The 21,359-nt window shown below is 40.0% G+C and overlaps 1 protein-coding gene across 2 annotated transcripts in view; it reads right to left on the bottom strand.

The window, feature by feature from the left end:
* Window positions 1-15,214, bottom strand: part of LOC118370043 (CMP-N-acetylneuraminate-beta-galactosamide-alpha-2,3-sialyltransferase 2-like) — a 28,040-nt gene extending 12,826 nt beyond the window's left edge. The window contains exon 1 of one of the 2 annotated variants that reach the window (XM_035754801.2): window positions 15,140-15,214. The gene's annotated coding sequence lies outside the window, so the exon portion shown is untranslated. Of the gene's footprint in view, window positions 1-52; window positions 216-15,139 lie in introns of those variants that run through there. The other variant, XM_035754799.2, reaches the window with a different exon arrangement.
* Between the last annotated feature and the right edge of the window lie 6,145 nt (window positions 15,215-21,359).

Genomic DNA, 21,359 nt, shown 5'->3' with positions numbered 1-21,359 from the left:
ACAGTCAACGGCAGCTTTTGATAAACTCATCAATTTAGAGCTAAATACATACCGTATCTTGAAAACATCCATCAAAAATATACTGTGTGCATGGCCATCTGGTATTTACAGTATTTGCACTGAATATATGCGCTCAGTACTAACTCCACTTCTTATCAGCACGATCGATAACAAAGCTTGCACAAATGTAACAGATGTAACAGTCACCCTATTGGCTGTGAAACTTCTGTTGTTAGCACACCTCTTCCTGTGTGTGCAGAAAGAGGAAATTCAGCAGAACTGTTAACATGCAGCCTTTTTTCTTCACCTTGAGTTCTCAGAGCACAACACTACCATCGAAGGAGTGGAAAGCCAAAACAACTGTTGCCTCTCGCTGAGGCACACAACTGAGCCTGAGCGTCCACTCTGCAACACACAAGTTTATAAATAAAGTCACACGCTGGCCCTGCATTAATGCATCTCCCATAGATGCAATACCCCCCCACCCCCTTTGGGGCCAGACTCAGTGACACCAGGGGTGCAGAATCACTTGCATTGAATAAGCCAGCCTGCTGACTTCCCTCACTGGGATCCTGCTGCCTCTGGATATTAGCAACAGAGACTCCCCACCTGGCTGCCAAACTAAAGCCACAGTGGTTATAGGATCCGAGAGAGGAGGGGTTAGAGGGAGAATTCCCAGGGATCAGCTGATCGTCAGCCGATGCAGTGGAAGAGTTCTGTTAGATGAGATGAGATCATATCGGTGTATCCCTGCCTGTGTGTCTGTCTGCCTGTCTGTCTGGTCCTGGTGCAGAACAAACATCCCTGCATCTTATCCTCAGAACAGCGCAACAAAAGACCCAGGCCCAACCAACAGGCCCAGACACTTCACATTCATTATTCAATCAAATGAAGCCAGTGAATCCTGAATTACAATGGCAGGGCAAGAGAGAGAACACCCACATAGAGATACACACAGGGCATCACAGCAGAGTCTGCTTTGTATGTGCCAAGGCATATACACATATGCTTAAAAGGAGTAGCTACAGGGCCTGCAGAAAGTATTCATAACTTTGTTGTGTTACAGCCTGAATTCAAAATGGTTTCATTTTTCTATACACAATACCTCATATAATGGTTCAATACTTTGTAGAAGCACTTTTGGCAGTGATTACAGCACTGAGTCTTTTCTAGGTAAATCTGTAAGAGCTTTCCACTCCTGGACTGTGCAAAACATTAGCCCATTGGTCTATGCAAAATTCTTAAAGCACATTTTCAGGTCATGCCATAGATTTTAAAGTAGATTTAAAGTGCTGTGGAAAAGTACTTGCCCCCTTCCTGATTGTATCTATTTTGGGGCATATTTTTCTATACTGAACGTTATCAAATCTTCAAACAAAAGCTAATATTAGATATAGGGAACCTGAGTTAACAAATAACAAAAAAATATATAGAATGATTTTATTTATTGAATTAACAAAGATACGTAACACTCAATTCCCATGTGTGAAAAAGTAATTGCTCCCTTACACTTAATAAGTGGTTGTCCCACCTTCAGCTGCAATGACTGCAACCAAATACTTCCACATCCCTGGTCGCTCCTCATTTCAGTTCGCTGCAGCTAGCGACTGAATCAAGCTGCAACAAACACTCAAACTGCACAGTTTTATCACAATCTCTTCATTCAAAGACTCAATCATGGACACTCTTACTGACAGTTGTGGCTGCTTTGCGTGATGTATTGTTGTCTCTACCTTCTTGCCCTTTGTGCTGTTGTCTGTGCCCAATAATTTTTGTTTCATCTTTTGTGCTGCTACCAAATCAAATCAAATCAAATCCAATTTTATTTGTCACATACACATGGTTAGCAGATGTTAATGCGAGTGTAGCGAAATGCTTGTGCTTCTAGTTCCGACAATGCAGTGATAACCAACAAGTAATCTAACTAACAATTCCAAAACTACTGTCTTATACACAGTGTAAGGGGATAAAGAATATGTACATAAGGATATATGAATGAGTGATGGTACAGAGCAGCATACAGTAGATGGTATCGAGTACAGTATATACATATGAGATGAGTATGTAGACAAAGTAAACAAAGTGGCATAGTTAAAGTGGCTAGTGATACATGTATTACATAAGGATGCAGTCGATGATGTAGAGTACAGTATATACGTATGCATATGAGATGAATAATGTAGGGTAAGTAACATTATATAAGGTAGCATTGTTTAAAGTGGCTAGTGATATATTTACATCATTTCCCATCAATTCCCATTATTAAAGTGGCTGGAGTTGGGTCAGTGTCAATGACAGTGTGTTGGCAGCAGCCACTCAATGTTAGTGGTGGCTGTTTAACAGTCTGTGTAACAGTCATGTTGTGTTGCTACTATGTTGTTGTTATGTTGTGTTGCTACCATGCTGTGTTGTCGTGTGTTGCTGCCTTGCTATGTTGTTGTCTTAGGTCTCTCTTTATGTAGTGTTGTGTTGTCTCTCTTGCTGTGATGTGTGTTTTGTCCAGTATTTATGTGTATTTATTGATTTATTTATTTTAATCACAGGCCTCTGTCCCCGCAGGAGGCCTTCTGCCTTTTGGTAGGCCGTCATTGTAAATGAGAATTTGTTCTTAAGTGACTTGCCTAGTTAAATAAAGGTTCAATAAAATAAAATAAACAAAGTTGTTGGTCAGTCTCTCACATCGCTCTGGGGGAATTTTGTCCCACTCTTGCATGCAGAACTGCTTTAACTTCTTAAGGTACAGAGGGCAGCATTTTCACTTTTGGATAAATAGCGTGCCCAATTTCAACTTCCTGCTACTCATGCTAAGAATATAAGATATGCATATTATTAGTAGATTTGGGTAGAAATCACTCTGAAGTTTCTAAAACTGTTTGAATCATGTCTGTGAGTATAACAGAACTTATGTAGCAGGCAAAACCCCGAGGACTAACCGTTCATAATTTCTTTTTTTAGGTGTCTGTCTGTTCACTGAGGTCTCATTGGCAAACGATATTTCTTAGAAACTTGTTTTCAGTTCCTACCGCTTCCACTGGATGTCATTAGTCTTTGGTTGAGGATATTTGGTTGAGGAATTTGGTTGAGGATATTCATTTGTGCAATGAAGAAGTATGGCCATCCTGGAAAAGGGTAACGCTGTTGAGAGTTGGCCAAGACTTGAAAAGTAGCTTTAGTTTCCTCTCATCCTCTATTGAAAACAGATAGACCCGTCGTCAATTTGATAGATTATTAACGTTTAAAAATACCTAAAGTTATATTGCAAAAGTAGTTTGAAATATTTTGGCAAAGTTTATAGGCAACTTTTGAAATATTTTGTAGTGACGTTGCGCATTTTGGAAGTGTTTTTTTCTGGATCAAACGCGATAAATAAACTGACATCTTAGATATATATGGATGGAATTAATCGAACAAAAGGACCGATTGTGATGTTTATGGGACATATTGGAGTGCCAACAAAAGAAGCTCGTCAAAGGTAAGGCATGTTTTATATTTTATTTCTGCGTTTTGTGTAGCGCCTGCAGGGTTGAAATATGCTATCCTCTTTGTTTACTGTTGTGCTATCATTAGATAATAGCTTCTTATGTTTTCGCCAAAACGCCTTTTTAAAATCTGACATGTTGGCTGGATTCACAATGAGTGTAGCTTTAATTGAGTATCTTACATGTGTGATGTAATGAAAGTTTGATTTTTATATCAATTTATTTGAATTTGCCGCGCTGCATTTTACCTGGTTTTTGGCCAAGTGGGAAGCAAGCGTCCCCTATACCATAAGAAGTTAACTCAGTGACATTTGTGGGTTTTCAAGCATGTTTTCACCGCTTGTTTCAAGTCCTGTCACAACATTATTGTTGTCTATCAACAATGACAAGCCACCGGGTCTGACAATCTGGATGGAAAATTACTGAGGATAATAGTGGACGATATTGCCACTCCTATTTGCCACATCTTCAATTTAAGCCTACTAGAAAGTGTGTGCCCTCAGGCCTGGAGGGAAGCTAATATCATTCTGCTACCCAATAATAGAAAAGCCCCCTTTACTGGCTCAAATAGCCGACCAATCAGCCTGTTACCAACCCTTAGCAAACTTCTGGAAAAAATTGTGTTTGACAAGATACAATGCTATTTCCAGTAAACAAATTGACAACAGACTTTCAATACGCATATAGAAAAGGACACTCAACAAGCACAACATTTACACAAATGACTGAAGATTGCCTGAGAGAAATGTATGATAAAATGATTGTGGGGGCTTGTTAGACTTCAACACAGCTTTTGACATTACCGATCAGTCTGCTGCTGGAATAACTGATGTGTTATGGCTTTACACTGCCTGCTATAATGTGGTTAAAGAGTTATATGTCTAACAGAACATAGAGGGTGTTCTTTAATGGAAGCCTCTCAAACATAATCCAGGTAGAAGCAGGAATTCCCCAGGGTAGCTGTTTAGGCCCCTTGCCATGACTACTACTTTTCCACATTAGGTAACTGATGCGAGCAGTAGAATCAGATTTAAAAAGCAGGTAAAAATACACTTTATTGAACAGCAGGGACTGTGAAGTAACACAAACATAGACACATGTATACACACACATGATAACATGTGCACTATACACACAAGTACACAATGATTTTGTAATGTAGATATGTGGTAGTGGAGTATGGGCCTGAGGGCACACACTTAGTGTGTTTTGTGAATTCTGTAATGAATGTATTGTAATGGTTTTAAAATGGTTTAACTGCCTTAATTCTGCTAGACATCTCAAGTGGGATTAGGTCTGGACATTGACTAAGCCATTCCAAAACATAAAAAGTGTTGCATTTCAACCATTTATATGTAGACTTGATTATGTGTTTTGGATCATTGTCTTGCTGCATTACTACCCATCTGCGCTTCAGCTCACAGATGGATGGCCTGACATTCTCCTGTAGAATTCTCTGATACAGATCAGAATTCATGGTTACTTCTATTAAGGATTAGCCCCTTTTTAAAAATGTTTGCCTAAAATAACATACCCAAATATAACTGCCTGTAGCTCAGGCCCTGAAGCAAGGATATGCATATTCTTGGTACCACTTGAAAGGAAACACTTTGAAGTTTATGGTAATGTGAAAGGAATGCAGTAGAATATAACACATTAGATCTGGTAAAAGATAGCACAAAGAAGAAAAAAACATTATTTTGTATTTTTTGTACCATCATTGTTGAAATGCAAGAGAAACGCCATAATGTATTTATTACAGCCCAGGTGCAATTTAGATTTTGGCCACTAGATGGAATCAGTGTATGTGCAACGTTTTGGCCTGATCAAATGACCAATTGCATTTCTGTTCAAGACTGCCCAAATGTGCATCATTTGTTTACTAATAACTTTTCATGTTAAAGAATTGTGCACTCTCCTCAAACAATAGCATGGTATTCTTTCACTGTAATAGCTACTTCAAATGGCACCGGAAGAAATGGCAGCAGTTTTACGGGTTACCAACCAATTGTGCTATGTGTTTTTTTTCACGTTATTTGTAACTTATTTTGTACATAATGTTTCTGCAACCGTATCTTACGGCAAAAAAAAGAGCTTCTGGATATCAGGACAGCGATCACTCACCTCGGATTATTCAACAAGCAGGAAGCACAGGACATTCTCCAAACACCCGACAGGGCCAACATCCCCATTATTTGCAAGATTAGGAGACGCAGGTATAGAGGACACAGAGCGGGATGCCTCGTGAGGACCCGCAGGAGGCGAGTGGGAAAGCTGTTACCGTCAAAATTACTCGAAATTGTGCAAACATTGGACAATAAATTAGACGAGCTATGATCACGAATATCCTACCAACTGGACATCAAAAACTAATATCCTACGTTTCACGGAATCGTGGCTGAATGGCAACGTGGATATTCAGCTGGCGGGATATACGCTGCACCAGCAACATAGAACAGCACACTCCGGTTAGATGAGGGGGGCGGTCTGTGCATATTTGTAAACAACAGCTGGTGCACTAAATCTAAGGAAGTCACTAGATTTTGCTCACCTGAAGTAGAATATACTATGATAAATTGCAGGCCACACTACTTGCCTAGAGAATTTTCAGCTATACTTTTCGTGGCTGTTTATTTACCACCACAGACAGATACTGGCACTAAGACCGCACTCAGTCAGTTGTAAAAGGAAATAAGCAAACAGAAAACCACTCACCCAGAGGTGGCGCTCCTAGTGGCCGGAGACTTTAATGCAGGGAAACTTAAATCAGTTCTACCGAATTTCTATCAACAGGTTAAATGTGCAACCAGAGGGAAAACAATTCTAGATAACCTGTACTCCACACACAGAGACACGTAAAAAGCTCTCCCTCACCCTCCATTTGGTAAATCCGACCAAAACTCCATCCTCCTGATTCCTGCTTACAAGCAAAAATTAGTTGATTAGATGTTCAGGAGTCATATGGCTTGGGGGTAGAAGCTGTTTAGAAGCCTATTGGACCTAGAATTGGTGCTCCGGTACCACTTGCCGTGCGGTAGAAGAGAGTCTAGTCTATGACTAGTGTGGCTGGAGTCTTTGACAATTTTTAGGGCATTCCTCTGACACCTCCTTGTACAGAGGTCCTGGACAGCAGGAAGCTTGGCCCCAGTAATGTACTGGGCCGTACGCACTACCCTCTGTAGTGCCTTGTGGTCAAAATCCGAGCAGTTGCCATACCAAGCAGTGATGCAACCAGTTCTCGATGGTGCAGCTGTAGAACCTTTTGAACATCTGAGGATCCATGCCAAATCTTTTCAGTCTCCTGAGGGGCTATAGGTTTTGTCATTCCCTCTTCACTATTGTCTTGGTGTGCTTGGACCATGTTAGTTTGTTGGTAATGTGGACACAAAGGAACTTGAAGCTCTCAACCTGCTCCACTATAGCCCTGTCGATGGGGCGTGCTCAGTCCTCCTTTCCTGAAGCCACAATCATCTCCTTTGTCTTGATCACGTTGAGGGAGAGGTTGTTGTCCTGGCACCACACGGCCAGGTCTCTGACCACCTCCCTATAGGCTGTCTCGTCGTTGTCTGTGATCAGGCCTACCACTGTTGTGTCATCAGCAAACTTAATGATGGTGTTGGAGTCGTGCCTGGCCGTGCAGTCATGAGTGAACAGGGAGTACAGGAGGGGACTGAGCACGCACCCCTGAGGGGCCCCAGTGTTGAGTATCAGCATGGCTGATGTGTTGTTACCTACCCTTACCACCTGGGGCGGCCCATCAGGAATTTCAGGATCCAGTTGCAGAGGGAGGTGTTTAGTCCCAGGTTCCTTAGCTTATTGATGAGCTTTGAGGGCACTATGGTGTTGAAGGCTGAGCTGTAGTCAATGAAAAACATTCTCACATAGGTGTTCCTTTTGTCCAGGTGGGAAAGGGCAGTGTGGAGAGCAATATATATTTCATCATCTGTGAATCTGTTAGGGCAGTATGCAAATTGGAGTGGGTCTAGGGTTTCTGGGATAATGGTGTTGATGTGAGCCATGACGAGCCATTCAAAGCACTTCATGGCTACAGACGTGAGTGCTACGGGTCGGTAGTCATTTAGGCAGGTTACCTTTGTGTTCTTGGACACAGGGACTATGGTGGTCTGCTTAAAACATGTTAGTATTACAGACTCGGACATGGAGAGGTTGAAAATGGATGTCATAAGGTGAATGCACCAATTTGTAAGTCGCTCTGGATAAGAGCGTCTGCTAAATGACTTAAATGTAAATGTAAATGTAAATGAAAATGTCAGTGAAGACACTTGCCAGTTGGTCAGCACATCCTCGCAGTATACGTGCTGCGCCCAAGTTAATGTTGACCTGTTTAAAGGTCTTTCTCATATCGGCTGCGGAGAAAGTGATCACACAGTTGTCCGGAACAGCTGGTGCTCTTATACATGTTTCAGTGTTTTTTGCCGAGAAGCGGACATGGAAGTAGTTTAGCTCATCTGGTAGGCTCGTGTCACTGGGCAGCTCTCGGCTGTGCTTCCCTTTGTGCTCTGTAATGGTTTGCAAGCCCTGTCATTCGATCTTAGTCCTGTATTGACAGTTTGCCTGTTTGATGGTTCGTTGGGGGGAATAGCGGGATGTCTTGTAAGCTTCCGGGTTAGAGTCCCGCTCCTTGAAAGAGGTAGCTCTAGCCTTTAGCTCAGTTTAGATGTTGCCTGCAATCCATGGCTTCTGGTTGGGGTATGTGCGTACAGTCACTGTGGGGACGACGTCATTGATGCACTTTTTGATGAAACCAATAACTGATATGGTGTACTCATCAGTGCCATAGGAAGAATCCCGGAATATATTCCAGTTTGTGCTAGCAAAACAATCCTGTAGTTTAGCATCTGCTTCATCTGACCACTTTTTTATTGAACAAGTCACTGGTACTTGCTCCTCTTAGTGCCAGCATCGGTCTGTGGTGGTATGTAGACAGCTATGAAAATACACATGAAAAGTCTTTAGGTGGATAGTGTGGTCTACAGCTTATAATGAGATACTCTACCTCAGGCGAGCAAAACCTCAAGACTTCCTTAGATATCATGCACCAGCTGTTGTTTACATATATGCATAGTCCGCCACCCCTTGTCTTACCAGATGCCGCCTTTCTATCCTGCCGATACAGCGTTTACCCGGCCAGCTGTATGTTGATAATGTCGTCATTCAGTCACGACTCCATGAAGCATAAGATATTACAGTTTTTAATGTCACATTGGTAGTTTAATCTTCCTCGTAGGTTGTCGATTTTATTTTCCAATGATTGCACGTTTGCTAGTAGAATTCTCATTAGGCAGTTTGACCTCCATCCTCCTTTTCTCCGTCATCTCTTCACGCAAATGACAGGGATTTGGGCCTGTTCCCGGGAAAGCAGTATGTCGTTCACGTCGGACTCGTTAAAGGAAAAAACTATTCTGCCAGTTCATGGTAAGTTATCGCTGTTCTGATGTTCAGAAGTTATTTTCGGTCATAACAGCAGCAACATTATATACAAAATAAGTTAACAAAATAAGTGACAAACATCACAAAAAAACTAACGTAAAAACACAATTGGTTAGGAGCACGTAAAATGTCAGCCATCTTCTCCGGCTCTGTCTAATCAATAAGTTATCACTTGGCTCATGTAAATAATTCTGCAGTTGTCCCTTTAAACATCCTAAGGTCAACATCTCCATATTGTTCACATTTCTCTCATGTAAATGTTGTAGCTACATAAAAAGATTAAACAATTTATTTTGGAAATATCCCGTCTTTGATATTTTCTTCATTACCATGCTGATGATTTCAAGTTGTATTGGATTTATTTTCTGTCTGTTAAAGACATTGAGTACATGTTGTTTAGTATATTTACTACATTTAGTGTGTTGAATTTTTTTCTGAAGTAAGTTCATTTAAAGTTATGTGATTTGATTTATGTAAATACATTTAAGTATCGTTTAACACACAGTAACCAAAAACCTGATTTCATTTATATATTCATACTGATTTTGCAGCAAACAGGATGTTCATAACAAGTTTTCCAGAATTGTTTGCCAGAAGTTCACAACTTGCCTAAAATTTACCACAACATTTTGCCACAAAACTAATTTTCATGTGAAAATATGCGGCAAATTGGCTGAAGGTTGTTTTGGTAAGGGTTGTTATGATTCTCAATGTTCAAATAGCTAGAAATAATGACAAGAATCTGCCATGTGGGGAATCGTAGGTGGCTCGTTTCAGCATTCAGCGTCTTGTTTTGATGTGTTTTGACTGATGTCATGTCAATGCTAATTCAACTGAAATTCACCTGTTAGCTAACCAACAACTGTAACAATGTATTTGAGAGACAAGTGCTCATTGTGAAAATGTATTTGTTTTCAATAAACATTGAGACTAGATATAGTTTTCATGTTGTCAACAGTTGCGCACGCTTTTGTTGCTAAACAACCAACCCGTGTGTGGAGAATGGTGTTATTTCTATCAGAAAAAAAATCCAAAGTATATATTGTTCCACTTGGAATCGATAGGTTGCGCGGCCTTATTCATAATTTCATCACAAGTAAAGGTGTTGGAATTATGAGGGAATTTAGTCAAGGTCAGAATACGACTTATCTGTAGACACACCTCCGCCACACCTTAATTTGTTTGATCTTCACCCCAAACGAATAGCGGGTGAAGAGCATGCTATGCTCATGCTTAAATTCAAGGTCAGAATACACATAGAAAGTATTCACACCCCTTGACTTTTTCCTGATTTTGTTGTGTTACAGCCTGAATTTAAAATTGATTAAATGTTGATTAAAAAAATCACTGACCTATACACAATACCCCATAATGTCAAAGTGGAATTATATTTTTTCGAAATGTTTACAAATGAATTAAAACTGAAAAACTGAAATATCTTGAGTCAATAACTATTTAACTCCTTTGTTATGGCAAGAGTAAATAATTCAGGATACATTTTTTGCTAAACAAGTCACATAAGTTGCATGGACGCCCTCTGTGTGCAAAAATAGTGATTATCATGATTTTTTGAATGGCTGTCTCATCTCTGTACCACACACATACAATTATTTGTAAAGTCCCTCAGTCGAGCAGTGAATTTCAAACACAGATTCAACCACAAATCAATATCAATATCAATATCAGTATCAATACACCCAGTCAATACAAAGATACAGGCATCCTTCCTAACTCAGTTGCCAGAGAGGAAGGAAACCGCTCAGGGATGTCACCATGAGGCCAAATGGTGACTTTTAAACCATTTGCAACAAGGCACTAAAATAATACTGCAAAACATGTGTCAAAGGAATTCACCTTTTATCCTGAATACAAAGTGTTATGTTTGGGGAAATCCAATAAGGACATTACTGAGTACCACTCTCCAGCTTTTCAAGCATAGTGGTGGCTGCATCATGTTATGGGTATGCTTGTAATCATTAAGAACTGGTAAGCTTTTCAGGATAGAAAAATAAATGGAAAATCACAGGCAAAATCTGAGAGGAAAACCTGGTTCAGTCTGCTTTTCAACTGAATGTTCCTGAATCTATGTCAAGACCTGAAAATTATTGTCTAGCAATGATCAACAACATTTTTGACAGATCTTGAAGAATTTTGAAAAGAATAAGTGGCAAATGTTACACAATCAAGGTGTGGAAAGCACTTAGTCTTACCCAGAAAGACACTGTAATCACTGTCAATGGTGCTTCTACAAAGTATTGACACAGGGATGTGAATACTTATGTAAATGATTATTTCTGTATTTAATTTTCAATACATTGGCATGGTTTCATTGTCATTATAAGGTATTGTGTGTAGAAGGTGAGATTTGTTTTACATTGAATCCATTTTGAATTCATGATGTAACACAACAACATGTGGAATAAGTCAAGGCGTATGAATACTTTCTGAACACTGTATCCCAGTTTGCTTTCAGAATTTTGAACCATGGAAAGTGAGGTCATTTCCTGCCGTATTCTGTTGTCAGTCCAAGTGCAATACTTTCTTGGCAGGCCTTCTCCATATGTTTTGAGGTCACACAGTCATACTGTAGGATGGGCCCGTCGGGTTACTGGAAATACTGATCTATAAATCAGCAGGCAAAGGACCTCAAAACCTAATGGTGCTTATCTCCTTGCTTGGCTTCCTTCCTGTGTCTGGTTTGTGTAGTGCCCGGATAACAATCCATTAAATGTAGAGGTACTGTTCTAAGTGCAAGGGTTACACAAAATGAATTAGCTTGACGTTAATTTGAAAGATAAATTGACTGCATAGAGAAGTACACCAGGCCTTGTCTGACCAATACATCTTCTCTGTAATGAAGTACCATGCCATACAGTTTGGGGCACATAGGGGTTTGTATTACATTTTTGGGACAACATATACTGTTCTCTGTGTTGAACTTTGGATTTGCAAACAGCTGTTACGCACTGTTGAACAGGATGTGTTCTATCTGATGAACTGTGCTGTCTCACAGCTTTATGATTAGAAAGAAACAAATAAAGAACCATTTTAAGATTGGATGGGACTCTTTGAAAACATTAAAATTACAGTTGAAGTAGGAAGTTTACACACACGTTAACCAAATACATTTAAACTCAGTTTTTCACAATTTCTGACATTTAATCCGAGTAATCCCTGTCTTAGGTCAGTTAGGATCGCCACTTTATTTTAAGAATGTGAAATATCAGAATAATAGTAGAGAGAATTATTTATTTCAGCTTTCATTTCTTTCATCACATTCCCAGTGGGTCAGACGTTTACATACACTCAATAGGTATTTGGGAGCATTGCCTTTAAATTATTTCACTTGGGTCAAACGTTTCGGGTAGCCTTCCACAAGCTTCCCACAATAAGTTGTAGGCCTCCTTGCTCGCACACGCTTTTTCAGTTCTGCCCACACATTTTCTCCAGGATTGAGGACAGGGCTTGGTGATGGCCACTCCAATACCTTGACTTTGTTGTCCTTAAGCCATTTTGTCACAACTTTGGAAGTATGCCTGGGGGCATTGTCCATTTGGAAGACCCATTTGTGACAAAGCTTTAAATTCCTGACTGATGTCTTGAGATGTTGCTTCAATATATCCACATACTTTTCCTCCCTATTTTGTGAAGTGCACCAGTCCCTCCTGCAGCAATGCACCCCCACAACATGATGCTGCCACCCCCGTGCTTCACGGTTGGGGTGGTGTTCTTCGGCTTGCAAGCCTCCCCCTTTTTCCTCCAAATATAAGATGGTCATTATGGCCAAACAGTTCTATTTTTGTTTCATCAGACCAGAGGACATTTCTCCAAAAAATACGATCTTTGTCCCCATGTGCAGTTGCAAACCGTAGTCTGGCTTTTTTATGGCAGTTTTGGAGCAGTGGCTTCTTCCTTGCTGAGAGGCCTTTCAGGTTATGTCGATATAGGACTCGTTTTATTGTGGATATAGAGAATTTTGTACCGGTTTCCTCCAGCATCTTCACAATATCCTTTGCTGTTGCTCTGGGATTGATTTTCACTTTTCGCACCAAAGTACATTCATCTCTAGGAGACAGAATATGTCTCCTTCCTGAGCGGTGTGACGGCTGCGTGGTCCCATGATGTTTATAATTGCATACTATTGTTTGTACAGATTAACCTCTTGCTCCTACCTGGCACGCAGGCGTCCCATCTAGACATCTGGCAATGCAAATGCGCTACGCTAAATGCTAATAGTACTAGTTAAAATTCAAACGTTCATTAAAATACACATGCAGGGTATTGAATTAAAGCTACACTCATTGTGAATCCAGGCAACAAGTCAGATTTTTAAAATGCTTTTCGGCGAAAGCATGAGAAGCTATTATCTGATAGCATGTAACACCCCAAAAGACCCGCAGGGGACGTAAACAAAATAATTAGCATAGTCGGCACTACACAAACCGCACAAATAAAATATAAAACATTCATTACCTTTGACCATCTTCTTTGTTGGCACTCCTAGATGTCCCATAATCACTATTGGGTCTTTTTTCGATTAAATCGGTCCATATATAGCCTAGATATCGATCTATGAAGACTGTGTGATAAACGAAAAAAATAGCGTCTTATAACATAACGTCATTTTTTTAAATTAAAAAAGTCGACGATAAACTTTCACGAAACACTTCGAAATACTTTTGTAATGCAACTTTAGGTATTAGTAAACGTTAATAAGCGATCAAATTGATCACGAGGCGATGTGTATTCTATAGGGGTACGTCTGGAAATAATGTCCGGGTAAATCTCAACAAAATATCCGGTCCGAGACCTGAACAAATCGGCTGTCTCTTCTTCGTTTGACCAAGAAACAAAGCCTAGGCAAATGACAAGACTGTTGACATCGTGTGGAAGCTGTAGGAATTGCAATCTCGGCTCCAGGTAATTTGCTTTCCCATAGACAATTCATGCAAGTGGCGCATTGATATATTTTCCAATTTTCAGTGATCAGATTTTCCTGCGCTTTTCGATTAAACGCACGTTCTGTTATAGTCACAGCCGTGATTTAACCAGTTTTATAAACGTCTGAGTGTTTTCTATCCACATACTAATCATATGCATATACTATATTCCTGGCATGAGCAGCAGGGCACTGAAATGTTGCGCGATTTTTAACAGAATGTTCGAAAAAGTAGGGGGTAGGAGTAACAGGTTAACGTGGTACCTTCAGGCGTTTGGAAATTACTCCCAAGGACGAACCAGACTACCATTTTTTTCGGAGGTCTTGGCTGATTTATTTTTTATTTTCCCATGATGTCAAGCAAAGAGGAACCGAGTTTGAAGGTAGGCCTTGAAATACATCCACAGGTACACCTCCAATTGACTCAAATTATGTCAATTAGCCCATCAGAAGCTTCTAAAGCCATGACATCATTTTCTGGAGTTTTCCAAGCTGTTTAAAGGCACAGTCAACTTCGTGTATGTAAACTTCTGACCACTGGAATTGTGATACAGTGAATTGTAAGTAAAATAATCTGTCTGTAAACAATTGTTGGAAAAATTACTTGTGTCATGGACAAAGTAGATGTTCTAACCGACTTGCCAAAATAATAGTTTGTAAACAAGACATTTGTGGAGTGGTTGAAAAACGAGTTTTAATGACTCCAACCTAAGTGTATGTAAACTTCCGACTTCAACTGTAGATAAATTACTACCTAGGGATAACACTGTTGTGTGGCGTCCACACTTGGCACCTGTTTTGATTGACAATGATATCGTGAACGAATATGATGATAACCATTGTCCATTTTCTCTGTTGAGTAACTTAGCCACACAATCCAAATAAGTCCTAATAATATTCATCATATTACAATCAAAATGCCAGCTTCACCATAATAGAAATGGAAACGGTTGAGAACGGACCATCTAATAGAGATTTTGTCTTTGCAACCTTGGCAAGAAATAGCAGCTGGACCAAAACCTCTGTGTACTTCTATCATGAAACTTTGGGTGGTTTGGCTGCTATTCCCAAGAAGAAAGCAACACACAGGAAATTACTCATGTTCAAAATTCACAGACATTCTTTTTAGTCAGTTTGTCTGAGTGAGAGAGAGAGAATATGAAAGTATGACTTTTTCTAATCAACTTGAACACATGTATAGAATGTCAAAAGAAAGAAAAATAACTGCTCTTTTAGTTTGAGAATGAGCGAAAAAGAGAGGCATGGTTACCTTGTTTGATGCCTGATAATGAGAGTCCTGTCTGTAGCTCCAGTCTGGCTGTATGTCCCATTCCTTGCGCTGTGGGGGAGTGTAATCTGCACAAAATGATTTAGATTATGACGTGAGGGGGCATGTCTGTGTGTGAGAGGCTCTTTTTTCTATACAAAGAGGTGGAGCAGAGCATTTTTTGTCCACTTCAGTTCACTTTCAAAAGACTAATGCACTTCCCAGTCCCAAGCTTCATTCATACCTGGTTTTAATATGTGTCCTGTGTCCTGCTCCTGTTCACATTCTAATTGTTCCCACATTCTCAGACATTAGTCTACTCATGGTATTAAAATGTGTCTCTTATTCGTCCATTGTGTCCCCATTGTGACCAGATTTCCTCATCCCTCCCTGTATGCAAATAATTTGACAGGTATTCTTTCAAAATAATATTTATTTTGACACATATTGATGCAATAAATGAATGGTGCCACCTATCAATGATTTTAGAGGGCGGAGTTATGATTTAAATGGTTTTGCTGTCCAGATCCGTCTACACTTGTAAGATATCCAGACAATGTGTGCCTGAATACCTCCAAAGGTGGGCAGGAAGAACTGATCACAATCAGATCACAATTTGTCTTTTGATTGTCTACACCTGTCTAAAAATGTGGGCACAATCATTTTAGAACCAGGTATAATGGGGCTCCAGTCATAGTAATTTGGTTCTTACATTTTGTCAATGTCATCAACCTGATCACTGAATGCATTGCTTCAATAGTCATTAGCAGTGCCTCTGAACTCATATTTAGGAAAGACTGACACAAAATGGAGACTGCAGAGAAAGTTGATTATTTTTAATAAGTGTGGTGATGAAAACAAAATGTTGCTCTTAAAATGGGATAAGTATGAATTTATTCATGTATAATTATTTATTCATGAAGAAGTTATTAGCGATGACTTTTCATCAGGAATGCTTGTCTGTTCTAATTCAGTTTAGAATTGTGCAACGAGGTAAATGATCTACAGCAATGGCTGTGTTTTTGTGAAAGACACCAGCTGTGAAGGCTGTATGATAAGCTGGGTGAAGAGGAGGTGGGGTACACAGAGCCAGTATGTGCCTGGACACCTTAGGAACTGATAAACAGGAGGAATGGGGGAACAAAGTCTTACTGTTGCCAAAGTGTTTCAATTCAAATTCCTTGAGGGAACATTCTGTGTGGTGCCGAATTGGTATATACAAGACACATAACAACATAAAACATATGAGGTTCAAACTTAACTGCCCACAGTGTCAAGGTGTTTTGGTGCAGAGATGGAGTGGTTTTAGGATTTGCCATCAGCCAGTGGAAGATGATAAGATGGAAGTGGTTATGGGTAAGATTTATTGTTCTTTTGTGTGGAGAGACGGCAACATGTACAGCCATGTCTGTGTCTCAGTCACGTCACATTACTCTAATACTGCTCTTTCTCTCCCTCCAGATCCATGGAGTTTTGACATGCTCTCTCCACTCTGGCACATTTAGGTTTGGCATTGAACATAAGAAAAACAGATTTGATCAATACTTAGTAATTACTTTCAGTCAGATTTCTTGGCCAGAATGCAAAGACCCATAGCCAATCCAAGGAGATGACATGGTAAATGAGTTCTCGTGTGTGTGTGTGTGTGTGTGTGTGTGTGTGTGTGTGTGTGTGTGTGTGTGTGTGTGTGTGTGTGTGTGTGTGTGTGTGTGTGTGTGTGTGTGTGTGTGTGTGTGTGTGTGTGTGTGTGCGTGCGTGCGTGCGTGCGTGCGTGCGTGCGTGCGTGCGTGCGTGCGTGCGTGCGTGCGTGCGTGCGTGCGTGTGTGTCTAGATTGTGAAAATGCTGGTACGGCCAAACAAAGAGCTTTCACATAGGAGTTGTAAAATGAACCATATATCAGTTTCCAGTAAACAAACATCGACATGTTTCGACAAATCTTGGCATCCAGTTGGGAATTGGGATGATGCATTATATCTGGTATTGTGTCGTTAAATTGATGAAAATAAGGATTGGGATGAATTCCTCATCAGTCATCCCATAGAGCACACAGGAAACATTGGTATGTTCCTCAAGGAATAACAACAGAGATATACAACGAGGGTGATGAATGATTAAAAACACATTAGAATGAGTTCGTAAAACTGAATTGTCATGCTGATTTACTGCTTGTATGTTTATTTTCTTCCAAGAAAAAGGATAAATTCTACTTAACACCCATAAGCTACAATTATGTGAAGCATAATGTACATGGATGTGAATCATTGTAAACTTCCTCTAATTATTTCGCAGAAAAGCATAAGGCAAACGTGAGCGTGTGATGATGTTGACTTGACATCATCAACTTTAATTCACTCTGAACTTTGTCTTCCTTCCTATTCAGTGTACAGTCAGTCGCCCATTGGTTACATGTCTTCAGATCCACCATGACTGTAATTGTTCCCTTCCATTTTGGAAGGGCTAATGTAACACAGACAACTGTAAAATGCCACCCAGAGGAGGTGGAACGAGTGAGGAGGGGTCAATGAGGACTCTGCTTCAACGAGCACTGCTCTGTGGTATTTTTGTCATGTGTGGGAGTGAAGGTACCCGAGCCAAGGAAGCTCGAAAGATAGACATTACAACTGATATAACTATTTTTCCAAATGGGAATTACTCTGTTGATAGGTGTAGAATCATTTCTGTTTCCTCATCAAAAAGTAATTGATCTTTGCAACTTTACAAACTGTGATAGAGGGTGACACAATCATTAATTGGACCAGGGAGAACTTAAGATTCTCAACATGGGAGAGGGTAAGAAAACATGCATGATTGTTTGTCCTGAGGGAGGTTGATTTCACAACTGCAGAGACATGACAGATCTCCCATGTGCTCCTCTGCTCCTCTGGAAACTTCCGACTTCAACTGTATATACTGTTCTTCAGAAGTCACATAATTAGTTAGATTGCTCACAGGTGGACTTCATTTAAGTGTCACATGATCTGAGTATATATACACACCTGTTATGAAAGGCCCCAGAGTCTGCAACACCATTAAGCAAGGGGCACCACCAAGCAAGCGGCACCATGAAGACCAAGGAGCTCTCCAAACAGGTCAGGGACGAAGTTGTGGAGAAGTACAGATCAGGGACGGGTTATTAAAAAATATCCCAATCTTTGAACATCCCACGGAGCACCATTATATCCATTATTGAAAACATTTAAGAATATGGCACCCCAACAAACCTGTCAAGAGAGGGCCACCCACCAAAACTCACGGACCAGGCAAGGAGCGCATTAATCAGAGAGGCAACAAAGAGACCAAAGATAACCCTGAAGGAACTGCAAAGCTCCATAGCGGAGATTGGAGTATCTGTCCATAGGACCACCTTAAGCCATACACTCCACAGAACTGGGCTTTACAGAAGAGTGGCCAGAAAAAGCCATTGCTTAAAGAAAAAAATCGGTGTTAAAATCTATTTTAATTCCAGGTTGTAAGGTAACAAAATCGGAAAAATGCCAAGGAGGTAAATACTTTCGCAAGCCACTATTACTGTGGCTTAAATATTGAGGACATTGAGACATGCAGAGAGTTAGTGGTGAGATACTGACAAATAGGGAGGGATAGAATCCTGGGGATTTCATGAGAGCGCTAGTAAGCTGGGTGGATGGGAAGGAAGCAAAGTTAGGAAAATTGCCACATAAACCACAAACTGAGTCATGATGACCAGACACATGGGTGGAGAGGCTGAGTCTGTCAATTATATTTGAACTCAATTTGTCTTATTTTTCATTGGGGTGGATTGTGTGTGGGAAATCAGAACCGACAGAGAACATGCAGACATGAGTAATTGTTCATAAATAAACCATACGTGGACAAATTGAAAAAATTGTAAGGGGACAGCTTATATGGAACTCAGAGTGGGAAGGCTACACTGATAAAGCAGCCTGCAGCTTGAAGGGCAAATAGCCTAGCGGTTAGAGTCTTGGGCCAGTAACCGAAAGATCACTGGTTTGAATCCTAAAGCCGACAAGGTGAAAAATCTGTTGATGTGCCCTTACTCCAGGGTCGCTGTTGATAATGGCAGATCTTGGCCTTGACCCCTCCGTCTTTGAGGGTGTCTCTGGGAGATTTGGCATATGCAAAAAAACTTGTTTACAATTTACACTTGTATTAATACATATGTATACATGTGTAGAATAGGACAAATATAGCACCTAATTATAGATTGAGGGAAATATATCACACAGTATCCAGAATTTAGGACTTGCACCCTGTCATTACCATTGGTTGGTGTACCACACTGCATAGGCCTATGACTTAAATATTTTTGCTCCAGTAGGTGGCAACCAAAATCAAATGAATGGCTGATATAAAATTAATACAACAGATACAACATCAAGTAAGTTCTTATGAGTCACTTTATATCAAATAAAACAATAAAAATTGTACAAGGAGGAAAAAAAAAGTTTAAACGTAAATGTTGTGGGACGTTGTGGGGATGTGCCCATTGAATTTCACCTAGATGGCAGAGGGAATCATAATGGAAATGGTTGTCGAATTTGAAACGAGAAGTAGAGTTGGAGAATATGAATGAAAAAGTATCAAAATTGATAAGTGTATGTTCGACAAGGATTTGTTTCTTCTTGGGATGCGATTTTTGAATATCAAAGTTTGGATGACCATTGTGGGAGGTACCCATTGAATTTCACCCGGATGGCAGTGGGAATCAAAATGGAAGTGGATGTTAAATCTGAAACAAGAAGTGGCTTTTGGAGAAGATGAATGGACATCAATAGCATCTAAGAACGGAATGAAAAATAAAAAAGTATTGAAATTGATAAGTGTATGTCGGACAAGGTTTCTTTTTGGGATGCAATTTTTTAAATAAGTATGTTTATATGGGAGATCCATTTGGGGTCTGGAAGAGGGTGAATCATTTGCTCTGAAAAGTGAAATCCATTAGAGATTTGTCCTGATTAATTGTGTCTGAGGAATAGAGGAAGAAGACAGAAGTAGAACTCGGTCCACGTAGAGATACCCAATGGAGATCTGCAACAAGTAATTACATCATTATAATTCTGACACATAAAGAGCGGCAATTCGGGGCAAGGTGTTAGGGCTAAACAAAGCATACTTTACAAATGTATCCAAGTGTACTTTTCTCTCGTGCACTCTCTCTCTCTCTCTCTCTCTCTCTCTCTCTCTCTCTTTCTAAAATCCCCATCTTGTGTAACACGTGTCATATTGTGGTCATATTCGGTCTGCTAGGGACCTGTTTCATTGTACTACGTTCTAATCAATAGACTGTGTGTTTGTTAATGTTTTTCTTATATTATCATTTAGCTTGTTAGTAAATAAATAATCAACTTAATTGGTGTGGTAAGTACGTAATGATTTAGTGAGACCTGGGTTTGTGCAGATTTACAAATTATTCTATGTTCAGGATGAGACTTTAGAAGAAATTAATGAATTTGCAACTGCTGTAAAATCAATATTCTGATGTTCTTTGAGTTCATTTGGGAAACGCAAACTCATTAAACAAACTTTTCCCATGGTGCCCCAGGTTACTGAGTTAATGATTACCTGATTAATCTAATCACATAATTATAAACATAGTTAATTATTCTATAAACAGCAGTCATCACATTAACAATATAAAGTCACAATACCATGCAAAAACAGATATCTCTAGCTTAAACAGACAGATTCTGATGTGGATTTGTTTAATGCTAATTAGATTTCAGAGGGGAGGCGAGGGGTTAAGGGAGTCATCTCCAGGGTGTCGATGGAACTTAAGGAGGATAAACTCGCAACGAGAATCAGAGGTATGGTAAGTGCCTTTCATTTGACCCGCTTGACGGAAGATTGGATTGAAGAACAGCCGTGCTGCAGTTGTTGTGGGAATTATGACCCAGAGTTTGTGGGGTGCCCTGTAAGGGTGAAGAAGGTTCATGTGGCAGTCCATCAAATCTCCTATGGGGAGGTAATCAAAATAATTGAGAGAGCAAGTGACACAAGTGTTGAAGAGATGGTAGTGTGGGGCACAGCACATAGTGAATATTTGTCAACCAAGAGAACCAGATACGCTGTATGTAAAGAAAATGTATTTTGTGATGTTCATTGCAACTGTGATAAACTGCACGGCTCAAGTAGCAAGGTAGTCAAATAAATTGGACATCACTGTGGGTGCGGCAGCAAAGTGTCTGGGAAGAAAGTGTCACAGTGGAAGATTTGCAAGAAACA

Source organism: Oncorhynchus keta, chromosome 37 (genome assembly GCF_023373465.1).
Source record: "Oncorhynchus keta strain PuntledgeMale-10-30-2019 chromosome 37, Oket_V2, whole genome shotgun sequence".
Taxonomy (NCBI): domain Eukaryota; kingdom Metazoa; phylum Chordata; class Actinopteri; order Salmoniformes; family Salmonidae; genus Oncorhynchus; species Oncorhynchus keta.
This window is presented reverse-complemented; position numbering and strand designations above follow the sequence as displayed.